Below are 17589 nucleotides of genomic sequence, written 5' to 3'. Positions count from 1 at the left end.
TTTGGCCTGTGTGAGTGACATGTTAAAATGATTAATTTTCTGAGCAATTTGAATTCTAGTAGTAGTTCTTGCCAGATATCTAGCACTGCTTGCATTCCAGGTTCTGTGCTAAGTACTTCACAGACCTTAGTTCTTACAGCAGCTCTACTGAGTAGGTGGTCCCAAGATACATGGAAAACTCTAGTTCCTTCATTGATGAGCTTCTTATCTTCAACTGGGTTTTTAACCCAATTGAGCCCCAGAGCAAGAGAATGCAGGATGAGTTCAGCTGAGCCCCAGAACTTGGGAATGCTGGATGAATCCAGCCTCGGCCAGAATTCAACATGTCTCTCCTTATAAATGGCTCCATAGAACACACCCTTCTCAGAGGTCACGGAAGCCCAAAGTGACTCTTCTCTGATCCCAGTTCTGAGAAGCTTCACCCCTGCTCCCCAGCACAGTGGCATCCCCAGATCAACTCTCTCATAGCTCTGTATTACCTAGTCTCAAGAATCTTCAGTCCAGGAATTGTCTATGTTTGTGAGATTATCAACTGGACAGATTTCCATCAGAGTGCTGTAAACTCTGCAGACAGCAGACGGTGCCTTCTCTGCTGGCTTCTGTTTCCCCAGAGCCTGGCATAGTAACTGCCACCGTGAATCAACATCATTTCATCCATTACCGAATTGCTCTGAAAAGGACTGTGTGTATGTAGGAAACTTGGAAACTTGCTTAGTTTGTCTCACACTTTGTAAATCTCAGTCAACATATATTCATTGAGCATATTCCCCAAAACACCAAATTCAGTTCTGCAGGGAGGGCAATAAGCTAGGTGGGCATTGTCCTTATCCTCTTGGGGCTTGTATGCCTATCCAGATCATGAGTGAATATAATGAGTAAACTGAATAAGATAGGTCGGGGTACTTTTAAGTCCTGGAAAGTAAACTCTGAGGGTGGATGGCAGGGTGGAGGTGATCTGGGACAAAGATAAACATTTAACTTGATCATTAGGATGAGTTAGGTTTAGGATTGCAAAGTTAAAGGGACAAACTTTCTCTTCTCACTAAATTAAGTAGTCAGTGAAGATGCAGCATGTAGACTCGTCCTGGACTCCTTCCTCTCACATTTCATGTCTTCAAAGATAACCCTGTGCCCTCTACCTTCAGACTATCTCAAATCCACCTGCCTCTCCCTACCTTCATGGCTACCACTGCCATTTCTCCCTGGGACTGTACTAAGGCTTCTGATTTCTCTTCTTTCACTTCCTCCACCTATGATCTCTGTAATCGCATCACTGGCCTGCTCAGAATCCCTCAATCACTTCTCCTTACAACATGGGTAAAATCTAAGGTTGAAAGGTTTGCAAGGTTACAGTCTCTGGCTCTTCCTCTCAAATGTCCATCAGTGTGCCCTAGCATCTTGCCTAGGCTACTCCACAAGAAACCGAGTAAGTTCCCACGTCAGGCTTTTACAACTGTGGTTCCCTCCTTGGAGAAATCTCTTCTGTGTGCATTTGTGGTTTGCTCATTACTCCATTCAAGTCTGCTCACATGCTAACTAGCGACCTTCCCAAGCTCCTGCTGACTGTGGGAATCACAACTGTCCCTCCTACTGTAACACTATCTAACTTTTCTTCATAGTTTATACAACACTAGGGGCATGCATGTGCGTGCATGCATACACTTTCTATAAAATGCAGTTTCCATTAGGTTGGGAGCTGAAGTCAGCTTTGTTGACTTTATTCCCAATACTTGGTCTTACAATCAGCCTTTCTTGAATGAATGTATCAGATGGAAAAATGACTAAATGACAAAATGCAAAGACCTTGTAACATAGAACAGAGGAAAGAGCCGGGCGGTGGTGGCGCACGCCTTTAATCCCAGCACTCAGGAGGCAGAGCCAGGCGGATCTCTGTGAGTTCGAGGCCAGCCTGGGCTACCAAGTGAGTTCCAGGAAAAGGTGCAAAGCTACACAGAGAAACCCTGTCTCGAAAAACCAAAAAAAAAAAAAAAAAAAAAAAGAACAGAGGAAAGAGGAGAAGTCTGAGAAGGCAGAAGGGGCTCCGACCATACAAGGACTTATGGGTAATTATAGAGAGTGCAGATTTCATTCTAAAAGCACAGGACTTCCTCCTCCTAGAAGGTTTCCTTTGTTGTCTCCACTGATGAGTGGCCCAGGCATGGAGAAATGTGGAAGCCCTCTCCCCATTCCACTCCACGGTGCTCTTGATCCTATCAAGGGTCACTTCAGATGCTTTGCCAAAATAACACATGTTAAGCCACAGCTGGATTAGCTCTCCTAAGAGAGCCCTGTGCTATAATTTGAGTCTCTGGAAAGTACCTGTTTGCCTTTCCTAGTATGTTTACAGACAACTCAGAGAGTCACTTCCTGAGGAGCCGGCCATCCCTGACCTCCCAGATCACAGAGTGTCCCCTGTCATAGGAGCTCTGATGTTCAGAGAGCATGGAGCATGGCCTGATGGTATCTGTGTGCTGCTGAGGGTGGACTGTGAGTGCCTTGAGGCTGGAGACCTTCCCTTGTTGACTCCTTTAAGTAAAAATAACAAAGAGAGGATTCTGACATGGATCCAGCCTACTAATGAGCATATTTGGCCTATTTTGTTTTATGTTAATTCAGAGTAGCTGCCAACATTTTAATGGATTTCTGACTTCTGATTAAAATTTATAAGTCATAGCAATTCTGGGCTCGTGTTCTTTTTGAAGATGATATTTGTTACTATATTTTAGGAGAGGGTTCCTAATTTATATTTTATTTAGCATACTAATTAATGTGTTTCATGATAACCTTGTTCTTAAGAACAAGAACTGGGTAGCAGCTGTCCTGTTCATAGAGGACATCCTTGCCTCTAGCCAGCAACCATCACCATTACTCATTTCTCTAGTTGAGGCTGTGTTCTTTGTCATCTAACAGCTGATGGAGTTCTTACTTTCTTATAGAAATGTGGTTCTATATCCAGTTTTCTATCAAATGTTCTTACACCTGATGTATAAGACCCCTTTGGGACAATGAATATGTGATCTAATCCTAAAATAAATGAAGGTTGTCATTTGTTGATTGAAAGCATAAGACTTGACCACACAAAGTAGAGTTGTCAACTCTTCCCACCTTTCATGCAGCTTTTATCAAAATCCTACCAATTATTTTATAGATTTTATATATATACATACATATATGTGTATATATATATATATATATATGAGAAAAATCAAAGGAACTAGAATAGTTAAATCATGGATTTTTAAGAGTAAAAAGAGGGTTGTATCTACTTGATTTTAATATTTATTACAGATCTACAGTTGTCAATATTGTATCCCTAACAAAAGGTTAAAGACATAGACCAGTGGAAAAGAATAGAGGATCCAGAAGTAGATACATACAAAAGATGTTCTATACATTTTTGCCAAGGTGCAGAACAGTTGAATAGTGAACATACAGTCTTTCAACAATGGCTTCTAGAGTAACTAGGTTTACAGAGTGGATCATAGTTATAAATAAAGTTATTTCTTAAGTAGGAAAAATAGAAAGTTATTCAGCTATAACCAAAGAGTGTCCTTACATTTGACATCAAATGCACTATCTGTAAATTGAGTCTCGACAAAATGAAGATCACTTACTCAGCAAAAGGTTAATTGGAGAATGAAACAGTTACAGAAAAATATTTCAAATTATAGACAAACACTCATTTCTAGGTATACAAAGAGCCCTCAAAACTCAGTATCAAAAATATAGTCAGCTTAGAAAATGGCAAAAGACATCAGACACCTCATCAGTAATAGCAGACAAACAAAATCAAGTTCATCCAAATATGGCGAACACAGGTAGCCATGGAAGAAATGCAAATTCAGACCACATGTATCACAGTAGCTGAGTAATAACTAGGAACACCACTACGCTAGAACCCAGAGAATCTTTTCTCACTCACCTACTGTTGGTGGGAATGTAGACTGTCCAGCCATCTTGGAAAACAATATGGCAAGTTCTTATAAAACAAATGATGTAGCCAAGAATTGCATTCCTGGACATTTATCTTAGAAAATAAAAATGTATGCTCATGCACCAAAAAAAAATGCATAACAACTTATAAATGATATTTATAGCAACACTTTACATAATTGTTAAATAACTCTGATATCCTTACATAGTGAATAACTAAGCAAGCTATGCTATCTCTAGGCTCTGGGATACAACCCAGCAACAAAAAAGAGTAAACTACTGGTACCCACAACAGCCTGGGTGAACCTCAAAAACTGAGGATGAATGGAAAAAAAGCCAATTCTCAAAGTTTGTGACCTGGGTCATGACCTCTTTTTACCTCTGGCAACTGCAAATCTGTTCTTCACTCCAGTAACACTCTTGAAATGACAAGATTATAGAAACAGAGAGGCTATGAGCAGTTGTCAGAGGTTACAGAGAGAGTGAGCCTGGAAGGAGGTGGGCGTTGCTATGAGAGGGTACCATGAGAGACCTTGACAGTCATGGGGAATGTTTTGTACCTTGGCTGAATCAACATCAGCATCCTGGTTGTGATGCAGTCCTAATGTTTCACAAGGTGTTGATACAGTTAGAAGAAACTGGGTGAAGGGGACCATTCACTGTCATTTCATACAACAGCATATTAATATCTACAACTGTCTCTATAGTGACAGCTAAATTGAAAACATCACAGTCCTTGTCCTGAAAAATTAGTCTCAGTGGACATCCCTCACTCTGCCACTTGCTGCTCAGCAGCATCAGCCTTTCTGAGGTTCCTAGAGCTGAGGGTCCTAGGCTATCTTGCCCAAAGCATGCTCACTACTGCAGTAATCACCTTCACATTTCTACTGGGCTGGAAGAAATGCCTAGCAGTTCTGTCTACTAAGGAGGTAGGTCTAAGCTAGTTAATAACCAGGTGTACTGTAGCAATGTGGTGACTTTAAAAAAAAAAAAGAAAAGAAATGGTGCACATAAATTTAATTAATGTTTTCACTTTATTCTGCATTATAATTACATATGGACCCCATTAGACTCCACCCAGCTTCTCAAATCTTGGGGTCCCTTTGGGTACCTCCTTATCTGTTTGACATTGATTTGGATCCAGTATGGTTTTAATTATGTTCAATTCTATAAATACATCCTTGCAATGATTGAAGGGAATATGTCACCAACCACATGCTAATGTTGGAGCAGCAAGTTCCCTCATGTTAGTTCTCACAGTATTTGGCAGATGTTGAATATATTTACTTTACTTTGGTTTCATTTTGTGATGCTGAGATAAAACCCAGAGCTCTGTGCACACCAAGTAGGACCATGTACACAATCTGCCACTGAGCTAATTCCATGCCTTCCTCAACTTTTAGAATACTTTACAGCAACCCCTATGAGTTTGCCATGTGTCTTGGTTAGTCTTTTGTCAACGTGGCATAAGGTAGAGTTATCTGAGAAGAGGAACCTCAGTTGATTTGCTCCATCAGATTTGCCGGTAGGCAGGTCAATAGGGCATTTGTCTGGCTTGGCATGATTGATGTGAGTGGGCCCAGCTCACTAGGGGCAGTGCCATCTATGGGCAGGTGGTCCTGGGTTCTATAAGACAGCAAGCTGAATAAACCATGGCCTCTGCTTCAGTCCCTGCCTTCAAGTTCCTGCTTGAGTAGTTCCTGTCCTGACTTTGCTTAACAGTGCAAGTGTGAGCCAAATGAACCCTATCTTTTCCCAAGTTGTTTTTGGCTGTAGTGTTTTATCACAGCAATGGAAACCTAACTGGGGCACTGCGAGATGCTTGATGCATAGGATGGGAACCACAGGTATCATGATTCAGTCTGGTTCTAGACAAAGCCAAAGAAAACCAGACCAAAACCCACTATGAGGATCTTCCCAGACGAAATGATCCACTGATACTGTCCACTCTATCCATCGCATGATATCACAGCCAACCCATCTACTTGAGGGAGACAAGAGAAGTTTTCTCTGACTCAGTGATGGCAGAGAAGGTGGTCGGAAACAGGGTGCTGGCCTTTCCATCATGGCTATTTTAGAGATATGGAGCCATTTTGGAAAAAGCCTCTTTGAAAACCTGGATTCTACAACAGGTGATTGGCAGGTGGTGAGCACCATGGAAGGGTCTGTGGTCTTGTTAGTAAATCCAGCCTATTCTGTTACTCTTGAATTATGCCTTGTCCACAGATAGCAGCCAGCCCAGTGTAGGAAAGGCTCGATGCTGAGAGCCTACATTTGAATCCAACCTGTGAACCGGCTGAGTTGCCCTTCCAGAGCCTCAGCTCACAGTGGGCTTTGGAGTGCCCCCAAGGGCCATCTTATCACATGGGATCAAATCTAGAGTATTATGCCAACACAGAGCCAGCATTTACTCGTGCTGCATTTTCCATCAGAAATGATCAATTCAGGCTGCTCTGCCTGTGGGTGAAAATAAATCCACACAACAAAATATACGTGGAGCGATTCTTCAGTTTCCTGGGGAAAATACAAATACACAAGATCATTTTGTCCCAAAAGTCTCCTCATTCTTCCCCTCCCAGGCTAGAGAATTAAGTCTCTGCCCATCTTCCGATTCATTTCCCCCTCCTCTGGAATACACCAGTGCAATTAACCGTCTTGGCCCTGTCTCTGGTTGTCACCAGCTCTCTGTTCTGTCCAGTGATTAGTACATGTGGTTCTCTTTACCCAGAGCCCCAAAGCTGTTTCTAAGTCAGTCAGGATTTCCTCACAGATGTGTAATGACACCATGATGGATGCTGTTCAGCTGAGGTGGATCTGATTGAGAGCTCTCTCCGAGAATGGGAAGAAGCAATATGAGGGACCAGAAAGCAGCTGCTCGTTCCTTCTGGAAGCGAGGAGGGTTATGCACAGTGGTGAAAGCTGTTCTCTGGGTCCCCAACCTAATTGTTTTGATTAACATGATGCATGGCCATCACAGGTGTAGCACATAATAACTCTGTAAGGTTTTCGTAGCCAGGCCAATTAAGCTCTGTCACTGAGCCAAGAACTAACCGCATGTGCTTCTCACTGCAAAAGCCAAAGTGGGTTTCTCTAAAGGGGACTTGCTTTTCTAGGACAATTCACCATTTTAAAACACAACCATGCTTCCTGTTACCTCATTCTCTCCCTGTATAGAAAGCAAGCAGTTTATACGGGGGAAATCAAAGTTCAAAGAGATGCAGTGACTTAGAAGTTTAGAGTGTCCTGATTTTGGCACAGGATGCTCATGACAACGTCCTTGAAGACTGTTCTTCTACCTACATGACAGTTGCATCATCATTCAACGACACCCCAAACTGCTAGTATATTGTTTTCTTATTAGATGTTCCAGCAGAACCCTGAGAATTAGGTCTCTATTATCTCATTTAGGGGAAAGTGTTCAAAAGCTTAGAATAGTGCTTGGAATCCTTGTTCTGAGGCGAAGAAGCTCTGGATGCTGAAGATAGCTTGGGGTGAAGGATCACAAGATGGAAGAGCTGGGGTCAGTACTCAGACCTGATGGCTTCAACCCCTTGTTCCTCATACCACTACATTGTTCTCATCCCAACCACATCACTCCAGAACCTCTTAGATTCAGAGGCACATGAAGCTCCACACTACTGCAAAGATGTTCTCTGTTGCCTAGGGACCCAAGTTGGAACAATTTAAGCATTTGGGTTGATGATTTTTTTCCCCTGTTGAATTGAGAATGGACAGTTTATATTCCAAACTGAATGTAAATTTGACCCTTGGTCTCCTAATCGCCAGATCTCTGTGCTGACTATACGACTTTTTTTTTAAGAAACTTCATTTGCCTCACAGGCTCCTTACCAGAGACCCAGAATATACCTAAAATTCCACAATAGCTGTGGAAGAAGAAAGGTAGAAGAAACATGTCTTAGCAGGGAAGGCTGGCTCAGTAGGTAGCATGGTTGAAGGGGAAAGAATTCAAAGCTATTCTCAGTCCGAACCACAAATAAGTCCTTGCAGTAAAATGTGTTGCTCAGTGTTGCCTAGCGATTGGAAATGGGAAGGCTCTCCTTTTGGCTCTCTGTAGGGTTTGGGGTTAAAGCTGAATCCCTAAGCACAAATGATTGCCTGGCTGGGGTCCCAGTGCTGAGGAGCACACAGGATGGTCCCCTGGTGACACACAGGAGGGTAGGGGTGGACATTCACATTGCTCTCACTGCTGGAAGGCCAGTTTTTTCCACCCATTGTTGGTTCTGAAAGCTCTCTTCAGCCTGTAAGTTCTCACTGGGGAAGGAAAGAATGGATCTTCTGTTCCCTGCAGTGCACTGAAGCCCAAGAGCCAGCTTCCTTTAATGTAAAAGCCAAAAGGGATGAATTCCTCAGGAGCAATCTGCAGCTACCGTCTCTGGCTGTAGACATATAAATCTATGTCTGCTCTTGTCACTCCATCCTGAAATCTGGGGTGGCTGATGTGGCCAAGTGAACACAAGAATCCTTTCAAAAAATAGAGGGAGGGAAAGAGAATTGTAGAAGGGTTTATTTTCTTCTCCATTTTATTTCAGATTTCAAGTTAGAGGAGCAGATTCTTATTTGTGTAAATATATAAGGATCCGTAAACCAGCCTGCATATTTTTATATAGGTATGGTTGTTGGTTTTTGTTGGGCTTTGCTACTTTATCAAGTGATTTCCAGGCATGGTGTTGAATAAACCTGCACTCAGCTTAACATAATGCAGTTGAATTGATTTTTGCCTGCTAAGCTGTGATTCTCTCTCAGTGGGGGAGAATCAATAAGGTCAGTCGGGCCCATATTTGCACGCCGTTGGTCTTGGTTTTAATCTCGGTAATCCTACCTATAACCACTTGCTGAGGCAGACTGATTGGCAGCAATATTTGCTTAATGATTTTGTGACCATCATATCTGAGGCACATTGTAACGTATGGCCTGTGGGGCTCTCACTCTTTTCGGCTTTCCCGGTCAGTGTTCTCTGCTTCTCTGCACTGCAAAGGGCCTATTGGGAGGACGCTGGAAGAGATCAACTCGCCAGGACGAGGATTTGAAATACGTTTCAAGCAGAATCCAAAAACTGAAGTGATCATTTTAAAAATTAAGCACGATGGAGCTTCAGCGCTCCAGAAGTTGGGATTGCATTAGATTTGTGGGAGGAAAGTGGGTGAACGGTGAGAACACACAGGAATGCCGTCTTAATTAATAATACTAATTAATTTAATTATTATCAACTGCCACTTACTGTATATACAAGGGGTCCATCACTTTCTCCTTCTGCACAGAACACTTGCGTGGCTCACACTTGGAGAGAGCCCAGGATGCAATGCTTTCCTTTGGCCTCCCTTGCTCATTTCACACACTTTTAAGCCATGTATGGAGAGAGAGTGCGAATCCCAGCACCCCAGTCCTTTCAGGTCAGTGAAGGCCGTGTTGGTAAAGAAAAGACCAAGAACCCTTCCAACTACCCACCAAGCTATCGATTCCCACTGATAACTAGTTCACACCAATCTTCAAGCCAAAAGGCTTTGAAGAGGTTGAAATGAGATGAGCAAACTTCTCAGTATTGAACCGGTCCCTGTTACATTAATCTACCGTGGATGCTATAGAAAGGTACCACAGGTCAGGCACCTTAACCAGCTGAGATGTATTATCTCACATTTCTGAAAAAGCCCATAATCACGATGTTGGGAGGAGGCCCCAGGGTCTGCTGGTTTACCAGCAGTCTTTGATGGTCCATGGGTAGGGATAGACCACTCCTCCTCTGCCTTGATGTTCACATGGTGTTTTCTCTTTATCCCAAGTTTTCCTTTTCATGAGGACACTAATCCCATTGGCTTAGAACCCATCTTAATGACGTCATCTAAAACGAGTACTTCTGTGGTGACCCTTTTTCTAAATCAGCCCCGTTCTGGAGAATTAGGGATTATAACTTCTCCAGATCCACTTTGGAAGGGCACACTCAACTCACAGAGTTACTATCATTTACTATTCTGTTATCATTGTTTTCTTCCTTATAAATCCTTTCTCTACCCTGCACAGGAATTTGCAGAAAGAAATGGAGGAATGAAATTCCCGTTGCACAATGCAATTTTCTTCAAGTACACTCCATGACATTTACTGTTCATGCCCACAATGCCAGGTATCAACTATCCAGGGAAGGGGAATCAAGAAGACTGGCTATTCCAATCTAGTGAGGCAAGGGAGCTAGTCACTTGTTATACTTGAAGCCGTTAACAGTCTTGGCAGTCTCTCCAACCTTTAGATTTTGTATCCTCTCACATAGAGAGCAGGCAGGCAGCAGCCTGCCCAACCTCACCAGATGGCATCGGGTCCCCAAAGCCATTGGCATCATGCACATTTTAAATTTATTAAAAAGCCCATGAAAAAAGAAATCCCCTTTGGAGCAATAAAGTCTCAGCTCCAGCAGTTTCCTTTGGTATCATAGCAAAGTCCCCTGGGTGGTTGTTGAGACGGTTAGCCAGTAATTCTTCAGGACGGCCTTCTTCTGACAACACGCACAACAATTTCCTTTGTAAGAACGTGAGTGCTCAGTTCCTCCAGAGCCCATTACATAGACAGATTGGCCCCAGAGATAATTACAAGAAGATAGTCTAATGGGCTCGATTAAGGAAATCCTATTACCTCAATGAAGAATCACCAGCAAGGTATATACCCAAGCAAGTGTGTTCTCGTTCTCTCTCTCTCTCTCTCTCTCTCTCTCTCTCTCTCTCTCTCTCTCCCTCCCTCTCCCTCTCCCTCTCCCTCTCCCTCTCCCTCTCCTCCTCTCCCCTCCTCTCTCACACACATACACACATTCATAGAGCATGTACTCTCTCACTCACTAATTCACACATGCACAGAGCAATTGCAATTTCTTACCTAGAACCATATGTCCTACTATTTTATATTTGGAAATCAAGTTCATGTGGATCTGCCAAAGCACAGTTGACCCAAAATATATTTTTCACTCTGCTATTTTGAAGACTTATTTAGGATAGCATGCAAGAATGAGTAAAATATGACAGAGTAGAGTAAGTTTCAAGTCATATGACCTAAAATCATGGACTCTCACTATTGCATCACAGGCCAGGATGGCACCTCTATCAAACCCAAAAAAGGGTGATCTGACTCTTGTTAGGACAGGACCCTCAGAGCATGTGTATCACTCACCACCTGTCGAGAGGGCAGCACCAGGACACTGTTTCCCCCTAGATATTGACTCTAGTCTGAGGGATAAGAGTAGAAAAAAAATATTTGGTTGTCCAAAGAATACATGTGAAGGTGGGGTTTGTATGAATGTTCACCACCAGCAGCCAACAACTCACACCTGCTCCCTGCTCCTCGTGTCAGCACCTCCAACATCAGCCTCTAAGTACAACTGAACATGTATAAAAATGTTCTGGGAGGTTAAAAGTCTGCTTCATTCAGCTATGGTGCTCTGTTAAGCTCACTTCGCATTCTTAACATGTCAAGTACATACACGTGTGGAGAAAATGGGCGTCTACCAGGTTGGAGCCTTTCTCACGGAGTCTGCTTCACTGTCGCTAAGCAAGGATTTTCAAATTTTCTATGGTGGGAGGAGTGGAGAGATGGGAGGCTGCAGTGGGGATGTACTGTATGAGAAAATAAAGGAAAAGAAAAATTCTATTGCAAACTTAGGAATTTCTGGAATTTTTAATGGCATATTCTTAAATTTCATCCCTAAAGAGTTGGAACTGGAATAGGACCCAGGCATGCACATTTTTAATGTGTTCCTTTGATGAGACTATGTCTTATGAAACCATTCCCTCCTGTGATCTTCGTTTCTTTTAGAACACTCATTATTTTTAATTGAAAATTGTTTCATACATGACGACTGTATTTACATAATCATTTATCCATTGCGTCTTCAAAATGAAGTATTCCCCCATATGTGTCTATATTGGTTACTTCTTTATTGCTGTGATACCATATCATGATCAGAAGCCACTCAAGGAAGTAAGTTTGGCTTTCGCCTCCTGAGGGCTGGGCTAGACTTGAAACTGTTGGGGATGGAACAGCAACAGCAGGGTTGGTGGCCAGAACAGGGAGTTAGGAACTCACACCTCAAATGAACACATGAGGCAGAAAGAAAACCGGAAAGTGGGGCAAGGCTATTGACTGCCAAAGCCCACCCCAAGTGACATACTTTCCTTCAGTGAGGTTCCACAGCCTAAAAATTTCGTCATCTCCCTAGACAGCAAAGCTGCAGCCAAGTGTTCCAATGCCTGAGCCTGTGGGGACCATTCCTCATTTCATCCACGATAGTGTTTTGGTTGAAGTTTGGATGTGAAATGTCCCCCTGAGGCTCATTCATCTGAACTACTTGGTCCCCCATTGCTGATGGTTTTTAGGATATTGTGGAGCCATGGACAGTGGTCTAGCTGAGGGTAGCAGGTTACAGGAGAAAGGGAGGACACTTTCTAGCCTAGTCCCTCACAGATGGCTCTGCTTCCTGACTGCTGACACAGCATAATCATGGCCATATTCTCTCTCCACCGGAGTCACCAGCCACCATGTCTTTCCCCATCGTGACACAATGATGGACCATATCCCCTGAGCCATGAACCAGAACGAGTCCTTCCCCCTTATTTCTGTCACCTTGACATGAACAGTAAATGAAACCATCTCTATAAAACAAAACGTGCTCATTGGAAGAGGGAGGAGTCAGACATCCTACATCAAAACCTCAAGCTTCCAGCATGGACACAGAAATACCATTTATGCGAACAGCTATCATCCCTTCCCGGTCACTTGACTAAGATCAAGTGTGGTATCTGTTCTTACCAGTTTAAATCACTAGCCATTGTAAACTTTTCATCTATACATACATATGAAATCTCATTCACAAATACTGCTTTAATTTGGCAAACTCAAATCCATGAAAGATGAAGGAAAATGAATTCCACAAGAGCTTCAAGGTCTGTGTTTGTTTGTTTGTTTGTTTGTTTTCTTTTTCTTCAGACAGTGCCCTGTTATCTCCAGCTGGCCTGAACTCAATATGTAGCCAAGGATGACCTTGAACTTTTGATCCTCCTGCCTCCACCTGTGCTGAGATTATACACATGTACCACCACACTCAACTTATGCAGTATTTGGGATTGAACCCTGGACTTTGTGTATGCTAGGCAAGCACTCTACCAACTGAACTACATCTCCAGCCCCTACAGGTGTGTGTGTGTGTGTGTGTGTGTGTGTGTGTGTGTGTGTGTGTGTGTGTGTGTGTGTGTGTATGCCCCTGCATGTACATGTAGAGCCTTCAGGTTGACATTGGGTGCTCTCTTGACTACTCTCCACTTTGTTTATAGAGCTGTTGGTTCAGCTAGACCAGCCGACCTGGCCAGCGAGCCCCAGGGGATTCTCCTATCTCTGTCTCTCCCATGCTAAGCTTGCAGCTATGTACGGCCCACTTGACTTTTATGTGGGTGCTGGGGGTCTCACTGAAGTCCTCATCCTTGCACAGCACTGAGCCATCTCCCCAGCCCCAAGGGCTTTATTACCAAGAGCTAATGTCATCCCTTCCTTGAATTCCTTCCCTTGACTGTTAGGGACTGTTCTTCCTTTTGACTGGCCTATTCCCACGGTGTCTTTCAAAGCTCCTTGCTTACCTCTCATGCCCCTGCTCTGAAGAGTCTCACATCTGCTCAGAATGCTCTTCTTTAAAGACTGAGTAGCTGCCAATCATCTCCAAAGTTCCTTTCTCATAAATATCACTGGGTTCATTTTCTGTTGCAGCGGCGGCAAAGGCCTGGAAGGAACAATGTAAGGGAGGAAAGACTTACTTTAGCTCATAGCTTTGATGCTTTTAGGTTGTGGTCAGTTGGTTCCAGTCTTTCTGGACCTGATGTGGCAGAGCATCATTGCAGAAGGCATGGTGGCATAAGGCTACTGACTCCCTGATAGCCAGGATGTAGAAAGGAGGAAGGAAGGGGTCAGGGACAAGACATAATCTTCAAAGGTATACCCCCAAAGACTTCATTCTTCCAGCCAGGCCCAGGCCCCTGCAGTTTCTACTATAGTATAGCACAGCTATTGGGGACCGAACCTTCATCACAAGAGCTGCTAGGGAACATTTCACATCACAACCCTGTCGGTCAGCTTGCCACCATACAACTGTCTTTTGGTAAAGCCTATTCCCACAGTTCCTTTTGTTGTAAATTTTAGACCATATCCCTCTCTGGCTGTTCGTCTTCCTACTGTTGGTGTGAACTGGCATTTATCCAGCTGATTCACCTCAAAGAAGCCTTCCCCAGCTAGATTGTAGTTTGCTTTCCAAAATATATTTGCCAAAGGTTTTCCTCTATCCAGTGTTCCTAATCCTGGAGATCTTAGACCCCTTTGAGAATCTAAGTAAAATGAATACCCCCTACTCTTCAAACAGTGCAAATATTTATATATAATTTTAAAAATTAATTTCTGGAGGTCTAAGGAATCTAGGTGAATGTACCATCCTTCCCTCCCTCCTCTTCCCCCTCCCTCCTTCTCTCCATTCCTCTGGATAATAAATACACCCTCAAATAGACCTGGGTCCCCTCAAATATACTAAAGGTTTTCACAGACATAATTCATCAAGGTAAGTATTTAGCATCAGTTTTGCAGCAGACACTATATCAATGCGTTGCAGAAAATAAAGGCAGAAACCCTTGCATTGAGGGTCTCAGAATAGTAAGAGAGGTAGACAATAAACCAGTGGTCATGGAATGCGAGAAGTGCCAGAGCAAAGCACAAGACTCCAACAGTTCTGGCTTCTTTGATGCCTTTTCTTCCTACCATCCAAAAATATTTTCACCAAGAGCTCTAAGGTCTCTGTCCAGTGTCATCTGGATGTATTCTTCCTTTGTACAGCCCTAGTGCCTCGTGCTCATATCAAAATGAAATCGTGCTGGCCTCTAAATGTGCCACATTATGTGGGTCTCCTTGTGTGCTATCCTTCCTCTGTCCTTTGACTTTGGCCAAACTGGCTTTCACTTGACCTCTCACTTGAGCACTGATGACAGATGATGCTTTCCCCAGAGGTAGGCCCCTGATTTCTCTAGTTCCTGTTTAGACATGCCTCCTGTGTGTTACGTAGAACCCTGTCCATATCCTTACCACATTTTACTACAGTTGTTTTTTCATGTGCCTGAGCCCATTGCTGTGCCGTGCTGTCCTCAAGGACAGGGACTATCATATGCATAATTCAAATCATACCAGAAATGCCTACTGTTTGGCCAATAAATACTGTAATTAATTAAATTGCTAATTAATCATTTCATTAGAAAGCTCTCTGCGTAATTTGTTGAAGGCTTTCTAGTGTGAGCTAGAATCAAGAGCCCACCCACTTCTATTTTCCTAAGAAGTGTGGATCTAACTAGAGTTTTCCCTGTATCTGACCAGGCCACGCTTGGCCTATAAGGAGCCTGACTCTTGGTTACTTGGCAAACAGAGCCAGAGCCCGAACCACTTAACTGAAAGATGCTCAACTGTCTTGCACAGCAAGAGATAAAATACTTAGGGGGTATTCCTTTTTCAAGAACTAATTGTTGGGCCACCAGAGATGGCTCAGTGGGTGAGGGTACTTGGAGTACAAGCCCGGCAGCCTGAGTTCCATCCCTGGAACCTACATAATGCTAGAATATCTAGCAATGATACCTATATCATTGCCCGTAACCTCCACACATTCACTGTGGCATGTATACCTCCTACACACACACAAATTAACTTGTAAAAACTTAATATTTGGAATTCTCTCACTCCTGTGTTAAAACTAGAAGATAATTTCATGCTAAATGATATCATACAGTAATAAGAAGCCATTTAAAGTCACTTTCAACCCAGTCTTTTATGAATCTGTACATACACACACACACACACACACACACACAGGCAAGTCTCCCAAGTGACACTGAGGGTGAGGCCCCTGTGCTGAGGATTTTTGCTCCTCCAAGGCTGAACACCCTTCTTGGTAACAGTAAATACTAAGAAGCTCTGTGAAACTGCACACACAAACTCATAGACAGAGTAAATCCAGCATCCCAGTGAAGAGTCTCCCATCTATAATTCATCTGCTTAGACAAGAGGCTGATCAGCTTCATAAGCACTGGGGCGTCTCTGTGGCTTGCCTTAGGGGCAATAGCAACTCTAAGAGAATTAAAGTGACAAGGGAGAATTAAAGGGATCTGAGATGAGCACAAGCCTTTGTGTCAGGCACACCTGATTCAAATCCTGGTTCCTCTGTGACTTACTAAGGGACCTTCCACCAGTCCCAAGATGTTTGTTGAATTGTGCTCTCTGAAAGGTGCAGTAGGAAGTATGGAAGAGGTGAAAGTCCATCTTCCCCACAGTTTAGGCACCTGCATCCTTTGGGTCCTTCTTCTGTGATGTGAGGCCCTGGGGAGATGAAGTGTGATGTATGTGAAAGTGCCCAGTGCACATCTTGGCATGAAGTAGACACTCAGTAAATACCACCAGAAGGCACAGCTCATCAAAGCTAGACAGAACAAGTTGAATGAACACAAAAACCACAGTGAGCGCTCATGTCCAGTGATGTACATGTAAAATGCATGCTGGAAATTAAAACTTAGTAGAAGGAGATGGTAAAGCTCAATAATGTTATTACATAAATGTTATTATGTTATAAATTATTACGTTGTGGATGTTATAAATAATGTTATTCTAAATGGTATTTATAATAGTTTTGATTCAATAAAACATATTGGTAACCTGTTCCTTTTTAAATATTACTACTAGAACAATTAAAATTGTAATTGCTGTTAGACAGTGCCGAGCTAGAGAGCACACGGTAATAAGTTAATGGCTCTAAAGAGAACCTGTTGGGGGTGCAGAAGTGACCTAACACATGTCCCACTTGGTGATGGTTGAGTGGGGCTGAAAACACAGAGCTGCAAAATCCTGATTTTTGTCCCCCTCATGGTGGTGTTTATACTAAGTGTCAAATGACACCAGAGTGTGAGTGTTCAAGCCACTCTAGCTCGTACATAACCTGTGCATGGGTCTAGGATGTGTGGTAATATTGGGGTCTCCAGGAAACAGCAGCAGAGGTATATTTACGTTTTTCATGATGGCTACTGTGGCTTCCTTCTTTGGAAGCACTGGAGAAGAGGAGGCTCAGAACAGGGTTAGGGGAGGGTGGAGATGGTTGTCAGATGGAAGCATCGTCCATGGCTGTGTGATCTTGGCAAGTTGTTTCCTCTCACTGAGTTGTACCCGTGTCATGGACCCATTGGGAGGATTGACAACACAAATGCATGCTCACCAGGTGGCCCAATGTGAACGCTCAATCGTTAGTGACTGTCACCATCGGTCTATTTTACACAAAGAAGCCTCCTCAGCTCTAGAACAACGTGTGGTACATATTTGTTCAATCAATATTTGGTGAGTGAATGAAATCATTCATCATTCCATCAGGCAACGGCTGGTTATGAGCATTCCTAAGATTCTAGTCTTATCAGGCAGGGCTCTGCCTTTTGTCCTCTAGGCCAAGTCTCTGGGTGTGGGCAGGAGGCCAGTATAAATAGCCCCAAATGCTGAGAACAGACCATCTGATGACTGTGTTTTCTCTTGTTGTAGCATGTATCCTTCAATGTTTATTCCACCCTCAGGCCATTGAATAGACGACCTAGCAATGTCCCTAATTCTTTA

The 17589-nt window shown here is 43.2% G+C and overlaps 1 protein-coding gene and 1 pseudogene across 24 annotated transcripts in view; both read left to right on the top strand.

The window, feature by feature from the left end:
* Ppp2r2b (protein phosphatase 2 regulatory subunit Bbeta) overlaps nucleotides 1–17589 on the top strand; it is a 291625-nt gene that overhangs the window by 151158 nt on the left and 122878 nt on the right. The window lies entirely within an intron of this gene.
* Nucleotides 12687–12793, top strand: LOC131896232 (U2 spliceosomal RNA; annotated as a pseudogene).

Source organism: Peromyscus eremicus, chromosome 19 (assembly GCF_949786415.1).
Source record: "Peromyscus eremicus chromosome 19, PerEre_H2_v1, whole genome shotgun sequence".
In the NCBI taxonomy this organism is placed as follows: Eukaryota; Metazoa; Chordata; class Mammalia; order Rodentia; family Cricetidae; genus Peromyscus; species Peromyscus eremicus.
This window is presented reverse-complemented; position numbering and strand designations above follow the sequence as displayed.